The following is a 23,932-nucleotide window of genomic DNA, read 5'->3' as shown; positions in this document are numbered from 1 at the left end:
GAGCTGATGCGGCGTGCTCGGGTTGTTATATACTACCAAAAGTATTATTCAATCAATTCCCCCTTTGCTACACTACAATTATAGGCGATTCGGAGGTGACAGCACTTGCGTCACTTCCGTGAGTAAAGAGACCCATTTGTTATGCATCACTCCATTAGAACGGAATAGGAAGAGACGTAGCAGCAAGGACGCGTCACTTCCGCCAATGTAAGAGCAGACTCCGGTCACTGGGGATGGCTTGTAAGAATTGACCAGAAGTGACGCGGCCGCGGCCGGTACGAGCCGCGTCACTTGCGGTAATCGAGTACACACAAGCGGTGACTTAAGTCACTGCTTGCGTGTTTTGTTTTAGAGACATGCATCCCACCCACAAAATCACTGACCCACCAATGCTTGTGATATATTTCCTATGTATGTTTATCTTATTGAGGACCCAGGTTGATCGAGTGCTGCTTCCGGTTCCGGAAATGACGTGAACCGGAAGTGACCACATTACTAAACAGAAAGTAGCTATAAATTAGAGATGAGCGCCTGAAATTTTTCGGGTTTTGTGTTTTGGTTTTGGGTTCGGTTCCGCGGCCGTGTTTTGGGTTCGAACGCGTTTTGGCAAAACCTCACCGAATTTTTTTTGTCGGATTCGGGTGTGTTTTGGATTCGGGTGTTTTTTTCAAAAAACACTAAAAAACAGCTTAAATCATAGAATTTGGGGGTCATTTTGATCCCAAAGTATTATTAACCTCAAAAACCATAATTTACACTCATTTTCAGTCTATTCTGAATACCTCACACCTCACAATATTATTTTTAGTCCTAAAATTTGCACCGAGGTCGCTGTGTGAGTAAGATAAGCGACCCTAGTGGCCGACACAAACACCGGGCCCATCTAGGAGTGGCACTGCAGTGTCACGCAGGATGGCCCTTCCAAAAAACCCTCCCCAAACAGCACATGACGCAAAGAAAAAAAGAGGCGCAATGAGGTAGCTGTGTGAGTAAGATTAGCGACCCTAGTGGCCGACACAAACCGGGCCCATCTAGGAGTGGCACTGCAGTGTCACGCAGGATGTCCCTTCCAAAAAACCCTCCCCAAACAGCACATGACGCAAAGAAAAAAAGAGGCTTTTTACTGATATTTGGTGTTTTGGATTTGACATGCTCTGTACTATGACATTGGGCATCGGCCTTGGCAGACGACGTTGCTGGCATTTCATCGTCTCGGCCATGACTAGTGGCAGCAGCTTCAGCACGAGGTGGAAGTGGATCTTGATCTTTCCCTAATTTTGGAACCTCAACATTTTTGTTCTCCATATTTTAATAGGCACAACTAAAAGGCACCTCAGGTAAACAATGGAGATGGATGGATTGGATACTAGTATACAATTATGGACGGGCTGCCGAGTGCCGACACAGAGGTAGCCACAGCCGTGAACTACCGCACTGTACTGTGTCTGCTGCTAATATATAGACTGGTTGATAAAGAGATAGTATACTCGTAACTAGTATGTATGTATAAAGAAAGAAAAAAAAACCACGGTTAGGTGGTATATACAATTATGGACGGGCTGCCGAGTGCCGACACAGAGGTAGCCACAGCCGTGAACTACCGCACTGTACTGTGTCTGCTGCTAATATATAGACTGGTTGATAAAGAGATAGTATACTCGTAACTAGTATGTATGTATAAAGAAAGAAAAAAAAACCACGGTTAGGTGGTATATACAATTATGGACGGGCTGCCGAGTGCCGACACAGAGGTAGCCACAGCCGTGAACTACCGCACTGTACTGTGTCTGCTGCTAATATAGACTGGTTGATAAAGAGATAGTATACTCGTAACTAGTATGTATGTATAAAGAAAGAAAAAAAAACCACGGTTAGGTGGTATATACAATTATGGACGGGCTGCCGAGTGCCGACACAGAGGTAGCCACAGCCGTGAACTACCGCACTGTACTGTGTCTGCTGCTAATATATAGACTGGTTGATAAAGAGATAGTATACTACTAATATTATATATACTGGTGGTCAGGTCACTGGTCACTAGTCACACTGGCAGTGGCACTCCTGCAGCAAAAGTGTGCACTGTTTAATTTTAATATAATATTATGTACTCCTGGCTCCTGCTATAACCTATAACTGGCACTGCAGTAGTGCTCCCCAGTCTCCCCCACAATTATAAGCTGTGTGAGCTGAGCAGTCAGACAGATATATAATATATATAGATGATGCAGCACACTGGCCTGAGCCTGAGCAGTGCACACAGATATGGTATGTGACTGACTGAGTCACTGTGTGTATCGCTTTTTTCAGGCAGAGAACGGATATATTAAATAAACTGCACTGTGTGTCTGGTGGTCACTCACTATATAATATATTATGTACTCCTGGCTCCTGCTATAACCTATAACTGGCACTGCAGTAGTGCTCCCCAGTCTCCCCCACAATTATAAGCTGTGTGAGCTGAGCAGTCAGACAGATATATATAATATTATATATAGATAATAGATGATGCAGCACACTGGCCTGAGCCTGAGCAGTGCACACAGATATGGTATGTGACTGAGTCACTGTGTGCTGTGTATCGCTTTTTTCAGGCAGAGAACGGATTATAAATAAAACTGGTGGTCACTGGTCACTATCAGCAAAACTCTGCACTGTACTGAGTACTCCTAATGCTCCCCAAAATTAGTAAATCAAGTGTCTCTCTAATCTATTCTAAACGGAGAGGACGCCAGCCACGTCCTCTCCCTATCAATCTCAATGCACGTGTGAAAATGGCGGCGACGCGCGGCTCCTTATATAGAATCCGAGTCTCGCGATAGAATCCGAGCCTCGCGAGAATCCGACAGCGTCATGATGACGTTCGGGCGCGCTCGGGTTAACCGAGCAAGGCGGGAAGATCCGAGTCGCTCGGACCCGTGAAAAAAAACATGAAGTTCTGGCGGGTTCGGATTCAGAGAAACCGAACCCGCTCATCTCTACTATAAATGTGTGTATATTTTGTGGCTCTGTATTCTCCTGAGGAAGCCTAAAAGGCGAAACGCGTTGAGAGACTGACCTACCTATCTACTGCCTGTATCACTGAGCTAAGACCTTTTACTTTATTATTTCTTATGTCTTATTTTGTTTATTAAAAACTATTTATTGTTATACAAGGCAGTTTGTTGAAATTGAGTGAACAGCACACTACACAGGACCTGCTTGGGTTATTTGGATAAAAGCTTATCCTATATGCTTGATTAAAGCATTGATTTGGTACGCATGATATATAGGGGAGGGAACCCCAAGATATTTACGAAGGTACTACACTATATGGCGATGATCTTTGTCTCCTGACATACAGGTGGGGAACAGCCACTGAGAAAGAGAGACTGATAGGCCTGATTTCAAGACTACATCCGGTACTTAACTCATATTTACGTGTCTATAATTTACCATTTACCTAAATTACTACACCATATGGCGCTTGTTCTTCTCCCCTACCTCCACAGAAATTCATGACTGAACCTACCCAGGTCATTTTTTGAGGAACTGAGCTGCCACCAAAGAAGTTTGGAAGGTGTATATAGAACCTGAGAAAATTTGATAGACGATTTTGGATGTTGACTCAATACAACTAATTAAGTCTTTGCATGGTGATATCTGGTGACCCTTGGAAGGGACTTTCGAACGTTGGATAAGCGCACTGATCTATATAAAAACATATATATATATATATATATATATATATATATATAAAATAACCCAGAACCTAATACAGCTCTTACTATTGCTCTGGTGCTGGTATGTCCCCATCTAATGTATAGGGGTGCTGGCTGGGCGCAGGCTGGCTCCACACGCTGTCCTCCCTGCTCCCTGCAGCCTGCGCGCTCAGCCAATAGCTGAGCCACAGGCTGCTGCTCCACAGATAATTGGACAGCTGAGCCGTCGCTCACCTGTCCTTCCTGTGCACACTCTCTGCGTGCGGCGGCGCCGCCAGCATTTTAATGCAGCATTGAGCTGCCGCGGGAGTGGGGACAGCCACTGCATGTGCAGCATTGAGCCACCGCGGGAGTGGGGACAGTGCCCTGCATGTGGAGCCGCCATGCCGGGTCCCAGGAGCCGGGAGCACAGCACCGCAGATCGGACTAGAGATCCGATCTGTGGCAGCGGGGGGGCCTTTTAAAAAGGGGGGCCCGGGGTACTTACCCCCGGGGCCCCCCTCTTAATCCGGCTCTGGTACGGACATGCAACCTGCGGCCCCACAGCCATAGTGATCCTAAATGACAGGGGGGGCACGTGCCTGGGTTCCCCACCCCTGAATCCGCCACTGGTGGGGCCCTTGGGAACTGCCCATTAAGCCCATACATAGAGATGGCCCTGCTCCAATGCAAGGAATGGCTTATAGATGCATGAATGATCTAATAGAAATTGCTACTGTATATAGAGCCTGATTCACATTGGATCGCAGTCGCAATCAAATGTGCAGTTTCCTGAGGGTTAAGAAACTGCGCATGTGCTGGACCTGTTCTGCACATGTGCAGAACGGGACCTGTGATCACATCACAGGTATGCAAACGCCTCTGCCTGATTGACAGGCAGAGGTTTTCGGAGGGAGGGACTGGGGCCCCCTTTTTCCAGGAGTGATAGGCCAAGGACTGTGGCGCAAGATGCAGTTTCCTTTGTCTTGCAAGCCGCCCTATGACGGCAAGCCTGAGTAAGCTCAAGCTTACTTAGCCTGCCATCGCAAATGATCATCGCGATTCACGATTGATGGTTGCGATGTTCATCCCGAAATACGATTGCATCACAAATGCAGGAAGGAGGTGGTATGCACTTCCTCCTGCGTTTGCATTGCAAAAGATTGCATTTAGCAATTACAATCCTTACTGAATTAGGCCCATAGATCACTATAAGCTCTAATAGTGCTGAAAATGTTGGACACCTTGTTTTCACATATTTCCCAACTGTCCAGATTTTCACGTCTAATCACGAGACAGACGGGCTGGGGGCTGCCCCACAATGATGAAAATGGGAGTCGTGGCTTGCGATAGCGGCATTCCTGTAAAGCCATACCCCTTTTATCGAGGCTACACCCCCTTTTCAGGGGAGTGCTCCAGGGGTCCTGCAGTAAAGTACCAAAAAGTTGGGAGGTATGTTTTCAGTCTCAGTGGATTCCTATTGTGTCTCTATGTATTTAAAGGTTTTTCATACTATAACTAAAGCTTTGTTTTTCTATTTAACATTTTGGGACTGATTCTGAGTCACACCCAAAGCATCTATTGGCGGTCACTCATCTGCGAGTGTATGCAAATGCGCTGCGAAGTTCCCTTGTGTACATCCATTCGACAATGTGCAAGGTTTGAGATGCCCGCTTTTAGCGCTTGAGAACTCTGTAATACCGACTGGTGCATCCTTATATGCAGTCATCTGCCACAACATCAAAAAATTAACAAGCTCTATAGCAGGTGCAGTTTCTCCGCCCGACTATGGCCTCCTATGCTTGCGGCTGTGTGTCTGTGAATGCAGCCAGTTGCAGTGACATGCTTTGGACACTCCCCCTAACATGCCCACTAAACAGACCATTTTTGCGTTCATTTCTAGCCACCTCCCAGTAACGGCCCAGGAACATAAATCACTTTTCCATATATCTGATGTCTTGATTGCAACAGCACCATTGTGCAGGGCAGTAGAGAGCCTTGCCGGGTCCAGGTACTTTTCAGGGGGCATGGCCTAATCAGGGGAGGCAGGGGCATAGCCAGAACTTTGTGGGCCCCAGAGCAACATTTTGAAGAGGCCCTTATCTAAATGCTTCTAGAGAGACACTTCTATACAGCAGTTAATTTAATGCACCATAATGATGCACTAGTTCATTTTCTGAACCATAGTAGTGCTCTAGTTAGTGTTATGCCCCATAGTAGTGCCTTAGTATATTTTATAAACCACAATAGTGCTCTAGTACATGTTATGTCACATTGTAGGGCTACCAGTACACATTATGTAACAGCATTCACAATTCACATTATGACATCCCCATTTTATATTATGTCACATTACAGTGCCCCAGTTCATATTATGTATCATTATAGTGCCATTCAGTTCATTTTATGCTACATTAAAAATGAGCTGGTCCAAGGGCATACCTATTTATATTGTAGGTAAACGTTTGTAAAGGTACCTGTATACCACCCAATGGTGAAAAATATATATCACACCTGTAACTTTGACAGTGAAGGTGGGCCCTCTCAGCTCTGGGCTCCATAGCAGCTGCACTCCCTGCATCTATGGTAGCAGCACCCTTGATGGGAGGCGTGGCCCTGCACACTTAGAAAAAACCCCCAGAAAACAATAGTAGAAGAGAAGAGCTGCAAGTGCTGCTGCCAGGTAAGGGGGTTGGGGAGAAGACTTGGGTCACCTCTGGGCTCCTCCATCAGGCCTCATAGGAGTTTCCAGAAATGTTTGCACATGCTCAGTTGCAAATAATCGCTCAAATATGTGGACATTGTCATTGTGTGAGACTCAGAGTCAGGTTAGGCTGCAGGGAGGGGGGTTAGGCTTAGGCACCACCGGGGTGGGTTAGGGTTAGGCTACGGTGGGGATGAAAGGGGGGGGGGGGTAGAGGTTAGGGGGGGTAGAGGTCGGGGTGGGAAGCATACCTGCCAGCATCCCATACACAAGTATTTCATGTCACACCCACACAAATAAATAGCGTTTTTTTAACTTCTTAAATGATGGATTATCGAAACGTATTCAGGAGCTGAGAGGCAAAATCTGTGCTATAAGCACCCTCTGGGGTTTACCGCGTGGGGTAATCCATAGATTCTGGCACCTAACCTAGCTGTGGGTCTACAGCCTAATAAACGGAATAGCTCAGTGGCTAAATCAATCTGCTCCTTACTATTTAAGTAATAACTTTATGAGGTAAAAACAACAACAACTAAACACCAAATTTTCATAACAGGATTTCTTGCATAGGACAAATCCATATACTTAGGGCTGCACTGTGGTTAGCATAGCTGCCTCACAGCAGTGCTTTCATGGGTTCTACTAATGCCATGACTGTGGAGTTTTATATTCTCCCCATTTTTTACAATTTCCTCCCCTCTCCAAAGACATACAGTAGGTTAATTGACTTTTGTGCATCCACACTTGCCTAATGTTTTGTGTGTATGTTTTCAACCTTTTTTTCATGGCTTTCAGAGAGACCCTTATGGGTTATCCTTACCCACATTGGGGCAGATGTATTAACCTGGAGAAGGCATAAGGAAGTGATAAACCAGTGATAAATGCAAGGTGATACATGCACCAGCCAATCAGCTCCTAACTTAATTTACATATTGGAGCTGATTAGCTGGTGCGTGTATCACATTGCATTTATCACTGCTTTATCACTTCCTTATGCCTTCTCCAGGTTAATACATCTGCCCCATTGTTTGAGACTTCTGTCTTCTGGAAAGAGTTGAAGATTCAGTTCCCTAGGGGCAGCTTACACAGACCTCGGGGAAAAAGGAATTTACCCAAGCAATGGAGCTCAGCCTGAAAACACTTGCCTTCCCAAGTCACCTTATGGCTCTAGGGGTCAGAGATATCAAGCAGCTCCCCCTAGCTTCGGCAAAGCAGAACCTGAAGATTCTTCCTTTTTTCTACCAAAATGGCCTTATTGCTCTGGGAAATGTGGAGAAACAGGACCCTTCTCTTTTTTTAGTGTCCCCAAAGAGACAAACCTGTGAGCAATCACATTCGGCTTCAGAACAACAACAACAAAGGGGATCCGTTCAATTTGTCCATGACACCCACAGAGTGGGAATAGATCCACCGAGCCTGCAGCCTGGCGAGCGCAGTGAGCCCGCAAGGGGACTCTTTGCGCTCGCCCCGCTGCCGGCATTCTGGTGTGCGGGATGCCGCTGTCGGGATATGTACACCCAGCATCCCGCCCGCCAGTAAATCGTATGTATTGCCAACAAAGCGTGTGTGTCTATGTTATAGGGAATACAGGTTGTAAACTTTGCTGTAGCAGAGACTGATGTCAATGATAAAATATTCTCTGTAAGGTGCTGTGGAACCTTTAGGTGCTATAACTGTTGTCACTAGGATTGGTGACACCCAACGCCGATTCCTTATGTGCGACACAGTGTATGACATTTTGGGGCATGACCATATATCATGCCCCCATTCTTGTCATAAAGGGGGCTTGCCCAATGCTTTGGGCGTTGCTGTGCGGCCTCCGACCTCTCCTGGCACAGTGTGAATGACACGCACATTTGCGCATCATCCCCCGCTGCTCGGGGACACTAGAATAGCAGAGCAAATAGATATCGGCGGATCGGCACAATAATTGTATAGGTGTGTACCTAGCTTTAGTATCAGATATTCCCATTCCCCTGTCCTGTATCAATGTTACAGTGTATAGCAGATGCAGATAGTCCTTGAAAACTAAAATAGGGAATCACATTCTCCAGATGACTTGCTACTTTATTGTAGCCATATATTGTGAATACTGTATCTTCAAATTAACTGAAAGTGCTAAATTTACTAAGCGGCAGGTTTTGTGTAATTTAGGACCCACAACAGGCTGATGGCGGGTTCTAAAGCTAAAATATATTATTTACTAAAGATCGGTTTGACCTTCTACATAGAACCCGCTGTTGATCCTTGGCGGTTTCTAAACTTGTATCCTGCTGCAAAACCAATCTGGTCTCTAAGCCTGCACAGATCCCAGAGATCTGTTAAGGCTAGTATGTGTAAAAATTGTTAGAAAATGTAAAAATTAAACAAGAAAAAAAAAAACTGTGTGGTGATCCCCTACAATATCATAACTAGCCCTAGACTTTTAAGCCTACTCTGAAAGCAAAAAAAAATGGTATGGGGTCCCCTCTATTTTTCATTGCCAGCACTAGGGCTGGTGACAATGTAGCAGGCACCCTGTGCAATAATTTTTGGATTGCCCTCCCCCATCCCCATCTATATTGGTAAAATATTACAATGCTTCAGTTAATAAAATAGTTTCATCACAGTAGTGCCCCAGTTAATAATATACCCCACAGTAGTATCTAATTAATATGTCACCACAGTAGTGCCCCAGTTAATAATATACCCCACAGTAGTACCTAATTAATATGTCACCACAGTAGTGCCCCAGTTAATAATATACCCCACAGTAGTACCTAATTAATATGTCACCACAGTAGAGCCCTTGTTAATAATATACCCCACAGTAGTACCTAATTAATATATGTCACCACAGTAGAGCCCCAGTTAATAATATACCCCATAGTCAGGGGCGGATTGGCCATAGAGCTCACCAGGAAGATTTCTGGTAGGCCAATGTGTCTGTGGGATCCTGTTTTGTGTGTTGTAATGTGACCCCCCCCCCCCCCCCTTCCCCACATGACAGGTAGCCCACCGCACTCAGTACACTGCATTGTCCCCATTCATTCTATTATTCCATCTCTGCAATACAACAACTCTGCCATCCAGTGATGCTGCCATGGCTATACAGTATGTTACACCTCTTGTGCTGCCCATGTGGGGCCACTTCTACAATATTATACAGGGACACTTTTAGTTCCCAATCAACCCCTGGTCTCAGACACAACTGCCGCAAAAGACACAAGGAAGGCTGCAACTGCGTATAATCAGGCCCTATGAGAAGCGATCCCGCCCCCTCAACAGACCCCACCCCCTCATCAGACCACACCACCATTAGGGCTGCTTGCATAATTTCCCAGGCTGGTTTTCCATCCCAATCCGCCCCTGCCCACAGTAGTACCTAATTAATGATATGTCCCCACAGTAGTGCCCCAGTTAATAATATACCCCACAGTAGTACCCAATTAATGATATGTCCCTGCAGTAGTGCCCCAATTAATAACACCATATTACGCCCACACAGTTATGCCCTTCCCACCATATTATGCCCCACACACTAATGCCCATGACACCATATAATACCCTCAAGAAATGCCCGTCAGCATACTATGCCCCCAAAGTTATGCCCCTGTCACCATATTATGTCTACATAGTAAAATTGCCCTATGCCACTGTACCTGCTCTCAGGGGTTCTGCTCATTGTCAGGGAAACCTCCCCGGCCGTCGCCGCCACTAGTCTGCGGTCTTGGTGGGGGCCTCTGTTTGCACCTGCTCGTGCAACGTTTTAAAAATGTTCCGCCCAAATTTGCACCGCCTCCTCTGGCATTTAAAATAGTTGTCTCCCCTGAGGCGGCGGACATTTTGAGACGGACATTTTCATTACTTACAGCGGGGGCCCTGCTCAGTAGCGAGTAGCAGGCACCAGGCAGCCTGGGCCCTCCAGTCTCTGTCAGAGCAGCCGGGTCCGTGACAGTTGTGCCCCCGGCACCCCACTGATGGCGGCCCTGGCAGGTCATATGACCTAACCAAAAGCAGCATTCATCGGGCTTCAGGGTTGCTGTCATTGAAACCACTGCCAGAAGTTTTACACAGTGAAGAAAGCCATGCTGAACACAGCAAACTCTGCCAGTCTGGGATTGTCTTTGAGCAGCCCTCAGCAGCTGCAGATGTGTGTCACGTGAAGTTATTGCACAATGCCGCAATACTATACACAGAGGAGCTCCCTTGCGGCTGTTAATTTACAGCCGAGCCGCCAGACTGAGACTTAATCAATTAAAACAGCACTATGGGGGGGCCATAATGTGCAGGGGCCCCGGGACAACTGCACCTGAGGCCCCTGCTTTAATCCGGCTCTGGTTGCGCAACTGACTCACTGCACAACGTTGCTAGATGATTGGGCCTGGTGGTGTGCCCAGGGAATGTGTACTGGCCACAGTATACTCCTGGGTGGCGGGCGTACTTACCAACTCTCCCCGCAAGCTGCGGGACACACAATATTTTGGCCAGTCCCACGCACCCACGGTAGAGTGTTCACATCTCCTGCATACTGCTGGCTTCCTAGAGAAGTGAGTGGGATGAGGAGATTATACAGGGGACTTGCATCACCGTATGGCGTGGGCAGGGCTAAATGACACACCTCTGCGTCATTTAGCCCCAGAACCAGTGAATCTTGGCAATTTTAGTGGGGGCCCTAATGACATCCGGGTCCCAAACCCAAACCCGGAGAGGATACTTTAAATGTAGGCAAGTATGGTGGCGGGGCGATGGTTCTGGTGGCATTGCACTGTGCCCTGTGCAGTTGCTCTGCTCAAATATTCTTTGAGTGGCTCTGGTAGCAGGGGAACATGTTGCACAGAATCCCCCTGCCATAATGACAACCAGCCCTTGATCTAAAACCCAGGACTGGTTGTTGTTATTATAAGAGGTGGACCCATCGCAGAGTGCCCCCCTGTTATAGTGCCACCAGCACTGGCTGATACAGCCTAGTGCAGGAAATGAAAAATAGGAGAGACCCTATGGCTTTTTCCCCTTATATTTTTCACAACCAGACTTGGCTTAAAAGTTTACAGCTGGTTATTCAATACAGGGGGTTCCCACACAGTTATTTTTTTTTTCATTTTTAATTATTTTTAAATATAATCGCCTACACAGATCATATTGATTTGTGCAGTATTTTCTCCATTCTCGTCTGGACAGGAAAAAAAGAAAATGCAAATACACGCTCTAAATACTAAACAATTAATAATAATTACAATAAACTCTACAATATAACAAAGTAAATTTGAAGTGCTTATCATAAATTTGTCCAAAAATGTGGGTACACCAACTGCGACCAGGTGGCCTCACCTGGTGGTTTCCTAACATTAAGATTCAAGTTCAGGGCATGGGAACCCCAGGCCTGCACATGCCCACCACCCCAAGGCATCACACTAGTGAGAGGCTTAAGTATGCCCCCAGGATTGGTATAGCCTGGTTGTTTTGGGGGCATCACAATGTAACACTTAATCTAGCTAGCACTTTCTAGCACCTAATTATTACTTTTTACAAAAATAATACATTTTAACACTAATTATTACTTCTCACTTATGTAACACTCTCAATACATAACTTCTGATTCTTACTAATGTAACACAGTTTAACACTTAAACCTCTCACTAGTGTGATGCCACCTCACAGTAGGGATGGACCTCGATTTGAAACCATCAATGTTTTTTTATTTGAAACTATCGTTTTTACCATTCAATGGTGGCATTCTGATGTTTGCCGGCATCGAATAGTAAACATTTGATGGTGCAACGATGTTTACCCCAGGTCTCGCACCCGATCCCGCCCCCGGACGGCCACTCTGCAGAGGTTTTGCGCATGCACAAATATTTTTTTTGCACGTGCACAAATCGCATTTGATGGTGGGCTTACGATGTCCATCCCTATCTCCCAGTCACTTCTTTGGAATGTCCTCTGCATTTCAAATACATTTGTGATACTGTGTCTCAATCATTAAAGTGACTCTGTGCACATAGCCATCGTAACAGCATTGAAGGCTCTAAGCAAAGCAATTCATTGGAGCTCCTATCCACCCATTTACGGGAATACATTTAAAAACAAAAAGATAACTTACCCCTCCTGCGGTCCCACGCTGTCTCTCCACATGCTTCCATAAAGTGAATTGATAGCTCCAACCATCCACCCATCAGCAAGCTAAACAGCGATTCGTTGTTTGGCTGCAGGCTGGGAGGCAGGTAGAGAACGCTCCTTTGCTGCTATAATTGTGTGAAATTCACAATCAGAGCAGCTGGACAGCATTCTCTACCTGCCTCTCAAGAAGTATTGGATGCACCCTAGCCCAGCCTGCCTCTGCTCACAGGTCCCTAGAATTGTGGGGTCCTGGGCATCTGCCTAGTGTGCCTATATGCTAAGATGGCCCTGTCTGTGCATTCATACCATTGGATACAGGCACTGTGTGACTTTTTAGTGAATTAGACGCATGCGAGATTGAAGAACATTGACTATTTGTGTGAATTATCAGTATTATGTGCTACTCAGATTCAGGCCCTAATATCCCTCCACGTGACTGGTAACAAAATAACCTATAATTATTAATTAGCTGGATATAGACTGCTAATCATTAAGGCAGTCACTTACTGTAATTGAACATTGATAATTTCAGAAATGGACTACTAATTTTAATATCGGCGTATCCACATACACCTGGTCCATGTTCAGCAATCATCTTAGGGATAAAAGGAATTTTAGTGAGTCAATTTTAAATTTAAAGCACATGTATATCTTTGTGTTTGATCTCTTTGATTTACGGTATTAAATTCATTTTCACCACGTCTACTGTATGTTGTAATACACTGTTTTTCGAAGAAACTAGCTGAAGTACCCAGTGTTGCCAGGGTTTATATTTTCCAGTTATTAAGTTATCAATGAGTTGGATGTAACTGTCAACATGTTAAAAGTAATTAGTAGCTTAGTAGCTCTTCCGACACACCCATGAGATGGCTGTCCAGTGTCGTTTTTGTTTTTGGTGTGTCGCCAATAGCCCTGATCCCCAGGTTTTCTTTCTGCTCAGTTTTATAATTACATTTCCATTGTGAGATGATTTTTACATTTTCCTTCTGTTATCAATGTTACTATGCCAAGGCTTTTTTGTGCACAAATTTTTTTGTCTTCCCACCTCCATTTCTGTCAGTTATTTTAGTTAATTGATTTACAGTTATTTCAGTCAGTTAACTCAAGTTGTTGAATTATCGTTATTTCTTTCAGTTATTACAGTTCATTAAAGGCCTAGAACAGGCTCCTGGGGCCAAATTTCTGTCCAGCGTACACCAATGGGAGGTTCAACTGGGACCCCAACCGACTAGTATGTCTCTGGGATCCAATGTTATCACTCTGTGAAATTTTTCTTAAAATATATCCAGTGGAAGGCCTAGAACAGGCTTCTCGGGTCAAAATTCTGCCCAGCCTACACCAAAGGGAGGTCCGACTGGGACCCCAACCCCAGTATGTCTTATGAGATCCAATGTCACCACTCTGTGAAGTTTTCTTCCAAATGCATCCAGTGGAAATGCCAGAACAGGCTCCCAGGGTCACAGTTCTGCCTGGAACATTCCAAAGTGAGGTTCGATCAACCCCAACTCACTACTAGTATGTCTTCTGGGATACAATGTTTTCACTCTGTTAACCTTTCTTCCAAATCCATCCAGTAGCACGCCCAGGACAGTTACACATACCCTTCATTATCCACCTTAAAATACTGGCAGGGTTTCAACTAAAAAAAAATTACCCCTTTAAGGGCCAGGGCCATATATTTATATATGTAAATAATTTCTATTTTCCTCTGATTCTCATTAACAACACTGCAAGTCTGCTGCCGCCGCATTGCACTAAGCTGCCCTTATCCTCATCCAGTCACTAACCTTATATGTTTAGCTTTTCCAGTGATATCGCCCTCTGCTGGTGAGGTGTGTGTTGCCAGGGCTCTGATGGAGTATGAGAGAGGGCAGCAGCAACAAAGTTCTGATATAGGCAGTTGTTACCATTGTACCTTTATAACATGATCTCACAGACCCCAACAGATCGGCCAGGACTGGTTTACCAGACAGACAGACAGACAGACAGACAGACAGACAGACAGACAGACAGACACACAAATAGACCAATGCATTTTCTATAAGCATTTTAGTGATTGGCCCACAAGGGGTTGATTTTATTACTTGCATTAATTGAAATCCTGCCAGTATTCTAATTTGGATAATGAAGTTTAGTCCAGATCCATCAAGACATGCAGGAGCCTATACAAACATGTCTACTGTGTGTGCATATATACATACTTTGACTATATATATATATATATATATACATATATTTTAACAGTAAGCTAGAACCCATAGCACTCATACATCTGTGGTGCCAGTGGTATTTGTGACCACACCATTTAAATAAATAAAAAATCATACAAATTCAGCACTCACCTAATAACACTTAAAACTAGGGATGTGCGCCTGGCACTTTCGTGTTTTGTGTTTTGGTTTTGGTTCTAATTCCACTTTTGTGTTTTGGTTTTGGCTTGGTGTTGCCAAAACCACCCTTTTCGTGTTTTGGTTTTGGATCTGGATGATTTTTGAAAAAAACATAAAAACAGCTAAAATAACAGAATTTGGGGGTAATTTTGCTCCTACGGTATTATTAACCCCAATAACATTCATTTCCGCTCATTTCCAGTCTATTCTGAACACCTCACACCTCACAATATTGTTTTTAGGCCTAAAAGTTGCACCGAGGTGGCTGGATGACCAAGCTAAGCGACACAAGTGTGCGGCACAAACACCTGGCCCATCTAGGAGTGGCACTGCAGTTGCAGACACGATGGCACTATTCAAAAACTAGTCCCCAAACAGCACATGATGCAAAGAAGAAAAAGAGGTGCACCGAGGCTGCTGTATGACTAAACCAAGCGACACAAGTGTGCGGCACAAACACCTGGCCCATCTAGGAGTGGCACTGCAGTGTCAGACAAGATGGCACTTTTCAAAAACTAGGCCCCAAACAGCACCTCATGCAAAGATATAGAAGTGGTGCAATGAGGTAGCTGTATGACTAAGCCAAGCGACACAAACAATTCCCACTGGAATTATATGTCCAAATCACTGGAATTAAGTGGCAAAATCACTGGAATTATGCTGCAAATTCACTGTAATTATACAACCAAATCACTGTAATTATACGTCCAAATCACTAGAATTATACATCCAAATCACTGGAATTAAATGGCAAAATCCCTGGAATTATACGTCAAAATCACTGGAATTATATGGCCAAATCATTGGAATTATACATTCAAATCACTGGAATTAAATGGCAAAATCACTGGAATTAAATGGCAAAATCACTGGAATTATACTGCAAAATCACTGGAATTATACTGCAAAATCACTGGAATTATACGGCCAAATCACTGGATTTAAATGGCAAAATCACTGGAATTATACTGCAAAATCACTGTAATAATACTGCAAAATCACTGGAATTACACGTCCAAATCACTGGAATCAAATGGCAGTACCACTGGACATATACGGAAGTGTCAGACAGGATGGCACTTTAAAAAATAGTCCCCAAACAGCACATGATGCAAAGAAGAAAAAAAGGTGCACCGAGGTTGCTGTATGACTAAGCTAAGCGACACAACCACCTGGCCCATCTAGTAGTGTCACGCAGTGGCTGAATGTCGAGAGTGGGCCGCAATTGTTCGGTCCACTGACAGCATCTCCAGCACGCCCCTGTCCTTTAAAAAAAAAATCTGCAATTGGTGGACTTATACGGCAGTAACCCAGGACTAATACAGCAGTACCCCTGGACTCATACGGCAGTGTCAGACAGGATGGCACTTTTCAAAAACTAGGCTCCAAACAGCACCTCATGCAAAGATGTCGAAGAGGTGCAATGAGGTAGCTGTATGACTAAGCCAAGCGACACAAACAATTCCCACTGGAATTATGCGTCCAAATCACTGGAATTATACGTCCAAATCACTGGAATTAAATGGCAAAATCACTGGAATTATACGTCAAAACCACTGGAATTAAATGGCAAACTCACTGGAATTATACGTCCAAATCACTGGAATTATACGTCCAAATCACTGGAATTAAATAGCAAAATCACTGGAATTATACGTACATATCACTGGAATTAAATGGCAAAATCACTGGAATTATACTGCAAAATCACTGTAATAATACTGCAAAATCACTGTAATTATACGTCCAAATCACTGGAATTAAATGGCAAAATCACTGGAATTAAATGGCAAAATCACTGGAATTATACGTCCACATCACTGAAATTAAATGTAAAAATCTCTGTATCGCGTGCCTAGTGAAGTGGAATCTAGATGGGTTTTGGTACCGGGGACACAATACCTCCATCAATTGTCTAAATCCCACTGCACTAATGGCGGATACCGGACGCACGTCTAACGCCAACATAAGTGTCAAGGCCTCAGTTATGAGGGCTTCCATCGTGATGTGAAGCTGAACCACTAGTCATGAACATAGGTCAGGGCCTCAGCCGTTCCTTGCCACTCCGTGTCGTAAATGGTATATTGGCAAGTTTACGTTTTTCTCCTCAGACCATTTAAAGTTTTTTTGGGGGGGTCTTTTTACTGAACTTTGGCTTTTTGGATTTTACATGCCCTCTAATATCACATTGGGCATCGGCCTTGGCAGACGATGTTGATGGCATTTCATAATCTATGTCATGGCTAGTGGCAGCAGCTTCATCACTAGGGGGAAGTGGTTCTTGATCTTTCCCTATTTTATCCTCCAAATCTTTGTTCTCCATTATTTTTCTGGAGTTATATAACACAATATGCGGCACAGGAATGACTGATGGCTGATGGCCAGGACACTACCATTGGTCTGATGCAGCACAATACAGCAACACTGTAAGGGACATGTTGTTGTTATTATTATTATTATTATTATTATTATTATTATTATTATTATACGGCAGCAATGGACATATAGCAGCAGCGTATACCACTGTGACTGCCTGGTCACTGGAGTGACAGATGGCCAGGACACTACCACTGGTCTGATGCTGCACAACACAGCAACACTGTAAGGGTCTTGTTGTTGTTATTATTATTATTATTATTATTATTATTATTATAATAATACTACGGCAGCAGTGGACATATAGCAGCAGCGTATACCACTGTGACTGCCTGGTCCCTGGAATGACTGATGGCCAGGACACTACCACTGGTCTGATGCAGCACAACACAGCAACACTGTAAGGGTGGTGTTGTTGTTGTTGTTGTTGTTGTTGTTATTATTATTATTATTATAATACAGCAGCAGTGGACATGTAGCAGCAGCATATACCACTGTGACTGCCTGGTCACTGGAATGACTGATGGCCAGGACACTACCACTGGTCTGATGCAGCACAACACAGCAACACTGTAAGGGTGGTGTTGTTGTTGTTGTTGTTGTTGTTGTTGTTGTTGTTATTATTATAATACAGCAGCAGTGGACATATACCAGCAGCGTATACCACTGTGACTGCCTGGTCCCTGGAATGACTGATGGCCAGGACACTACCACTGGTCTGATGCAGCACAACACAGCAACACTGTAAGGGACTTGTTGTTGTTGTTATTGTTGTTGTTATTATTAATATTATTATTATTATTATTATTATTATTATTATTATTATTATTATTATAATACAGCAGCAGTGGACATATAGCAGCAGCATATACCACTGTGACTGCCTGGTCTCTGGAATGACTGATGGCCAGGACACTACCACTGGTCTGATGCAGCACAACACAGCAACACTGTAAGGGCCTTGTTGTTGTTGTAATAATAATAATAATAATAATAATAATACAGCAGCAGTGGACATATAGCAGCAGCATATACCACTGTGACTGCCTGGTCACTGGAATGACTGATGGCCAGGACACTACCACTGGTCTGATGCAGCACAACACAGCAACACTGTAAGGGACTTGTTGTTGTTGTTGTTGTTATTATTATTTTCTCTAACGTCCTAGTGGATGCTGGGGACTCCGAAAGGACCATGGGGAATAGCGGCTCCGCAGGAGACTGGGCACAAAAGTAAAAAGCTTTAGGACTACCTGGTGTGCACTGGCTCCTCCCCCCATGACCCTCCTCCAAGCCTCAGTTAGATTTTTGTGCCCGAACGAGACGGGTGCAGGCTAAGGGGCTCTCCTGAGCTGCTTAGTGTAAAAGTTTAAAGTAGGTTTTTTATTTTCAGTGAGACCTGCTGGCAACAGGCTCACTGCACTGAGGGACTAAGGGGAGAAGAAGCGAACTCACCTGCGTGCAGAGTGGATTGGGCTTCTTAGGCTACTGGACATTAGCTCCAGAGGGACGATCACAGGCCCAGCCATGGATGGGTCCCAGAGCCGCGCCGCCGTCCCCCTTACAGAGCCAGAAGACGGAAGAGGTCCGGAAAATCGGCGGCAGAAGACGTCCTGTCTTCTATAAGGTAGCGCACAGCACTGCAGCTGTGCGCCATTGCTCTCAGCACACTTCACACTCCGGTCACTGAGGGTGCAGGGCGCTGGGGGGGGGCGCCCTGAGACGCAATAAAAACACCTTTTTTGGCAAAAAATACATCACATATAGCTCCTGGGCTATATGGATGTATTTAACCCCTGCCAATTTTTACATAAAAAAGCGGGAGAAAGGCTGCCGAAAAAGGGGTGGAGCCTATCTCCTCAGCACACTGGCGCCATTTTTTCCTCACAGCTCCGTTGGAGGAAGGCTCCCTGACTCTCCCCTGCAGTCCTGCACGACAGAAACAGGGTAAAACAAGAGAGGGGGGGCACTAAATTGGCATATAAATATATACAGCAGCTATATTAGGGAAAAACACTTATATAAGGTTATCCCTGTATATATATAGCGCTCTGGTGTGTGCTGGCAAACTCTCCCTCTGTCTCCCCAAAGGGCTAGTGGGGTCCTGTCCTCTATCAGAGCATTCCCTGTGTGTGTGCTGTGTGTCGGTACGTTGTGTCGACATGTATGAGGAGGAAAATGATGTGGAGGCGGAGCAATTGCCTGTGTTAGTGATGTCACCCCCTAGGGAGTCGACACCTGACTGGATGGTCTTATGGAAAGAATTACGTGATAGTGTCAGCACTTTACAAAAGACTGTTGACGATATGAGACAGCCGGCAAATCAGTTAATACCTGTACAGGCGTCTCAAACACCGTCAGGGGCTCTAAAGCGCCCGTTACCTCAGGTGGTCGACACAGACCCAGACACGGACACTGACTCCAGTGTCGACGGTGAGGAAACAAACGTATTTTCCAGTAGGGCCACACGTTACATGATCACGGCAATGAAGGAGGTTTTGAACATTTCTGATACTACAAGTACCACAAAAAAGGGTATTATGTGGGGTGTGAAAAAACTACCCGTAGTTTTTCCCGAATCAGATGAATTAAATGAGGTGTGTGATGAAGCGTGGGTTTCCCCCGATAAAAGACTGCTAATTTCTAAAAAGTTATTGGCATTATACCCTTTCCCGCCAGAGGTTAGGGCGCGTTGGGAAACACCCCCTAGCGTAGATAAGGCGCTCACACGCTTATCAAAACAAGTGGCGTTACCGTCCCCAGATACGGCCGCCCTCAAGGAACCAGCTGATAGAAAGCTGGAAAATATCCTTAAAAGTATATACACACATACTGGTATTATACTGCGACCAGCAATCGCCTCAGCCTGGATGTGCAGTGCTGGGGTGGCTTGGTCGGATTCCCTGACTGAAAATATTGATACCCTAGACAGGGACAATATATTATTGACTATAGAGCATTTAAAGGATGCATTTCTATATATGCGAGATGCACAGAGGGATATTTGCACTCTGGCATCAAGAGTAAGTGCGATGTCCATTTCTGCCAGAAGAGGATTATGGACACGACAGTGGTCAGGTGATGCGGATTCCAAACGGCATATGGAAGTATTGCCGTATAAAGGGGAGGAGTTATTTGGGGTCGGTCTATCGGACCTGGTGGCCACGGCAACGGCTGGAAAATCCACCTTTTTACCCCAAGTCACCTCGCAGCAGAAAAAGATACCGTCTTTTCAGGCTCAGTCCTTTCGTCCCCATAAGGGCAAGCGGGCAAAAGGCCACTCATATCTGCCCCGGGGCAGAGGAAGGGGAAAAAGACTGCAGCAGACAGCCTCTTCCCACGAACAGAAGCCCTCCCCCGCTTCTGCCAAGTCCTCAGCATGACGCTGGGGCCTTACAAGCGGACTCAGGCACGGTGGGGGCCCGTCTCAAGAATTTCAGCGCGCAGTGGGCTCACTCGCAAGTGGACCCCTGGATCCTGCAGGTAGTATCTCAGGGGTACAAATTGGAATTCGAGACGTCTCCCCCTCGCCGGTTCCTGAAGTCTGCTTTACCAACGTCTCCCCCCGACAGGGAGGCGGTATTGGAAGCCATTCACAAGCTGTATTCCCAGCAGGTGATAATCAAGGTACCCCTCCTACAACAGGGAAAGGGGTATTATTCCACGCTGTTTGTGGTACCGAAGCCGGACGGCTCGGTGAGACCCATTTTAAATCTGAAATCCTTGAACACTTACATAAAAAGGTTCAAGTTCAAGATGGAGTCACTCAGAGCAGTGATAGCGAACCTGGAAGAAGGGGACTATATGGTGTCTCTGGACATCAAGGATGCTTACCTCCATGTCCCAATTTGCCCTTCTCACCAAGGGTACCTCAGGTTTGTGGTACAGAACTGTCACTATCAGTTTCAGACGGTGCCGTTTGGATTGTCCACGGCACCCCGGGTCTTTACCAAGGTAATGGCCGAAATGATGATTCTTCTTCGAAGAAAAGGCGTCTTAATTATCCCTTACTTGGACGATCTCCTGATAAGGGCAAGGTCCAGAGAACAGTTAGAGGTCGGAGTAGCACTATCTCAAGTAGTACTACGACAGCACGGATGGATTCTAAATATTCCAAAATCGCAGCTGATTCCGACGACACGTCTGCTGTTCCTAGGGATGATTCTGGACACAGTACAGAAAAAGGTGTTTCTCCCGGAGGAGAAAGCCAAGGAGTTATCCGACCTAGTCAGGAACCTCCTAAGACCAGGCCAAGTGTCAGTACACCAATGCACAAGGGTCCTGGGAAAGATGGTGGCTTCTTACGAAGCGATTCCATTCGGCAGATTCCACGCAAGAACTTTTCAGTGGGATCTGCTGGACAAATGGTCCGGATCGCATCTTCAAATGCATCAGCGGATAACCCTGTCTCCAAGGACAAGGGTGTCTCTCCTGTGGTGGTTACAGAGTGCTCATCTCCTAGAGGGCCGCAGATTCGGCATTCAGGATTAGGTCCTGGTGACCACAGATGCCAGCCTGAGAGGCTGGGGAGCAGTCACACAGGGAAGAAATTTCCAAGGCTTGTGGTCAAGCATGGAAACGTCACTTCACATAAATATCCTGGAACTAAGGGCCATTTACAATGCCCTAAGTCAGGCAAGACCTCTGCTTCAGGGTCAGCCGGTGTTGATCCAGTCGGACAACATCACGGCAGTCGCCCACGTAAACAGACAGGGCGGCACAAGAAGCAGGAGGGCAATGATGGAAGTGGCAAGGATTCTTCGCTGGGCGGAGAATCATGTGATAGCACTGTCAGCAGTGTTCATTCCGGGAGTGGACAACTGGGAAGCAGACTTCCTCAGCAGACACGATCTTCACCCGGGGGAGTGGGGACTTCACCCAGAAGTCTTCCACATGATTGTGAACCGTTGGGAAAAACCAAAGGTGGACATGATGGCGTCCCGCCTCAACAAAAAACTGGACAGATATTGCGCCAGGTCAAGGGACCCTCAGGCAATAGCTGTGGACGCTCTGGTAACACCGTGGGTGTACCAGTCAGTGTATGTGTTCCCTCCTCTTCCTCTCATACCAAAAGTACTGAGAATCATAAGAAGGAGAGGAGTAAAGACTATACTCGTGGCTCCGGATTGGCCAAGAAGGACTTGGTACCCGGAAATTCAAGAGATGCTCACGGAAGACCCGTGGCCTCTACCTCTAAGAAAGGACCTGCTCCAGCAGGGACCATGTCTGTTCCAAGACTTACCGCGGCTGCGTTTGACGGCATGGCGGTTGAACGCCGGATCCTGAAGGAAAAAGGCATTCCGGATGAAGTCATCCCTACCCTGATCAAAGCCAGGAAGGATGTAACCGTACAACATTATCACCGTATTTGGCGTAAATATGTTGCGTGGTGCGAGGCCAGGAAGGCCCCTACAGAGGAATTTCAACTGGGTCGTTTCCTGCATTTTCTGCAAACAGGACTGTCTATGGGCCTCAAATTAGGGTCCATTAAGGTTCAAATTTCGGCCGTCAATATTCTTCCAAAAAGAACTGGCTTCTGTTCCTGAAGTTCAGACGTTTGTCAAGGGAGTACTGCATATACAGCCTCCTTTTGTGCCTCCAGTGGCACCTTGGGATCTCAATGTAGTTTTGGGATTCCTAAAATCACATTGGTTTGAACCACTCACCACTGTGGACTTAAAATATCTCACATGGAAAGTGGTAATGCTGTTAGCCCTGGCTTCAGCCAGGCGTGTCTCAGAATTGGCGGCTTTATCCTATAAAAGCCCTTACCTAATTTTTCATACGGACAGGGCAGAATTGAGGACTCGTCCTCAATTTCTCCCTAAGGTGGTTTCAGCTTTTCACTTGAACCAGCCTATTGTGGTGCCTGCGGCTACTAGGGACTTGGAGGATTCCAAGTTGCTGGACGTAGTCAGGGCCCTGAAAATGTATGTTTCCAGGACGGCTGGAGTCAGAAAATCTGATTCGCTGTTTATCCTGTATGCACCCAATAAGCTGGGTGCTCCTGCTTCTAAGCAGACGATTGCTCGTTGGATTTGTAGTACAATTCAGCTTGCACATTCTGTGGCAGGCCTGCCACAACCAAAATCTGTTAAAGCCCATTCCACACGGAAAGTGGGCTCATCTTGGGCGGCTGCCCGAGGGGTCTCGGCTTTACAACTTTGCCGAGCAGCTACTTGGTCAGGGGCAAACACGTTTGCTAAATTCTACAAATTTGATACCCTGGCTGAGGAGGACCTGGAGTTCTCTCATTCGGTGCTGCAGAGTCATCCGCACTCTCCCGCCCGTTTGGGAGCTTTGGTATAATCCCCATGGTCCTTTCGGAGTCCCCAGCATCCACTAGGACGTTAGAGAAAATAAGAATTTACTTACCGATAATTCTATTTCTCATAGTCCGTAGTGGATGCTGGGCGCCCATCCCAAGTGCGGTTTGTCTGCATTACTTGTACATAGTTATTGTTACAAAATCGGGTTATTGTTGTTGTGAGCCATCTTTTCAGAGGCTCCTTCTGTTATCATGCTGTTAACTGGGTTCAGATCACAAGTTGTACGGTGTGATTGGTGTAGCTGGTATGAGTCTTACCCGGGATTCAAAATCCTTCCTTATTGTGTACGCTCGTCCGGGCACAGTATCCTAACTGAGGCTTGGAGGAGGGTCATGGGGGGAGGAGCCAGTGCACACC

This window comes from Pseudophryne corroboree, chromosome 9 (assembly GCF_028390025.1).
Source record: "Pseudophryne corroboree isolate aPseCor3 chromosome 9, aPseCor3.hap2, whole genome shotgun sequence".
Taxonomy (NCBI): Eukaryota; Metazoa; Chordata; class Amphibia; order Anura; family Myobatrachidae; genus Pseudophryne; species Pseudophryne corroboree.
Note: the sequence above shows the minus strand (reverse complement) of the source record.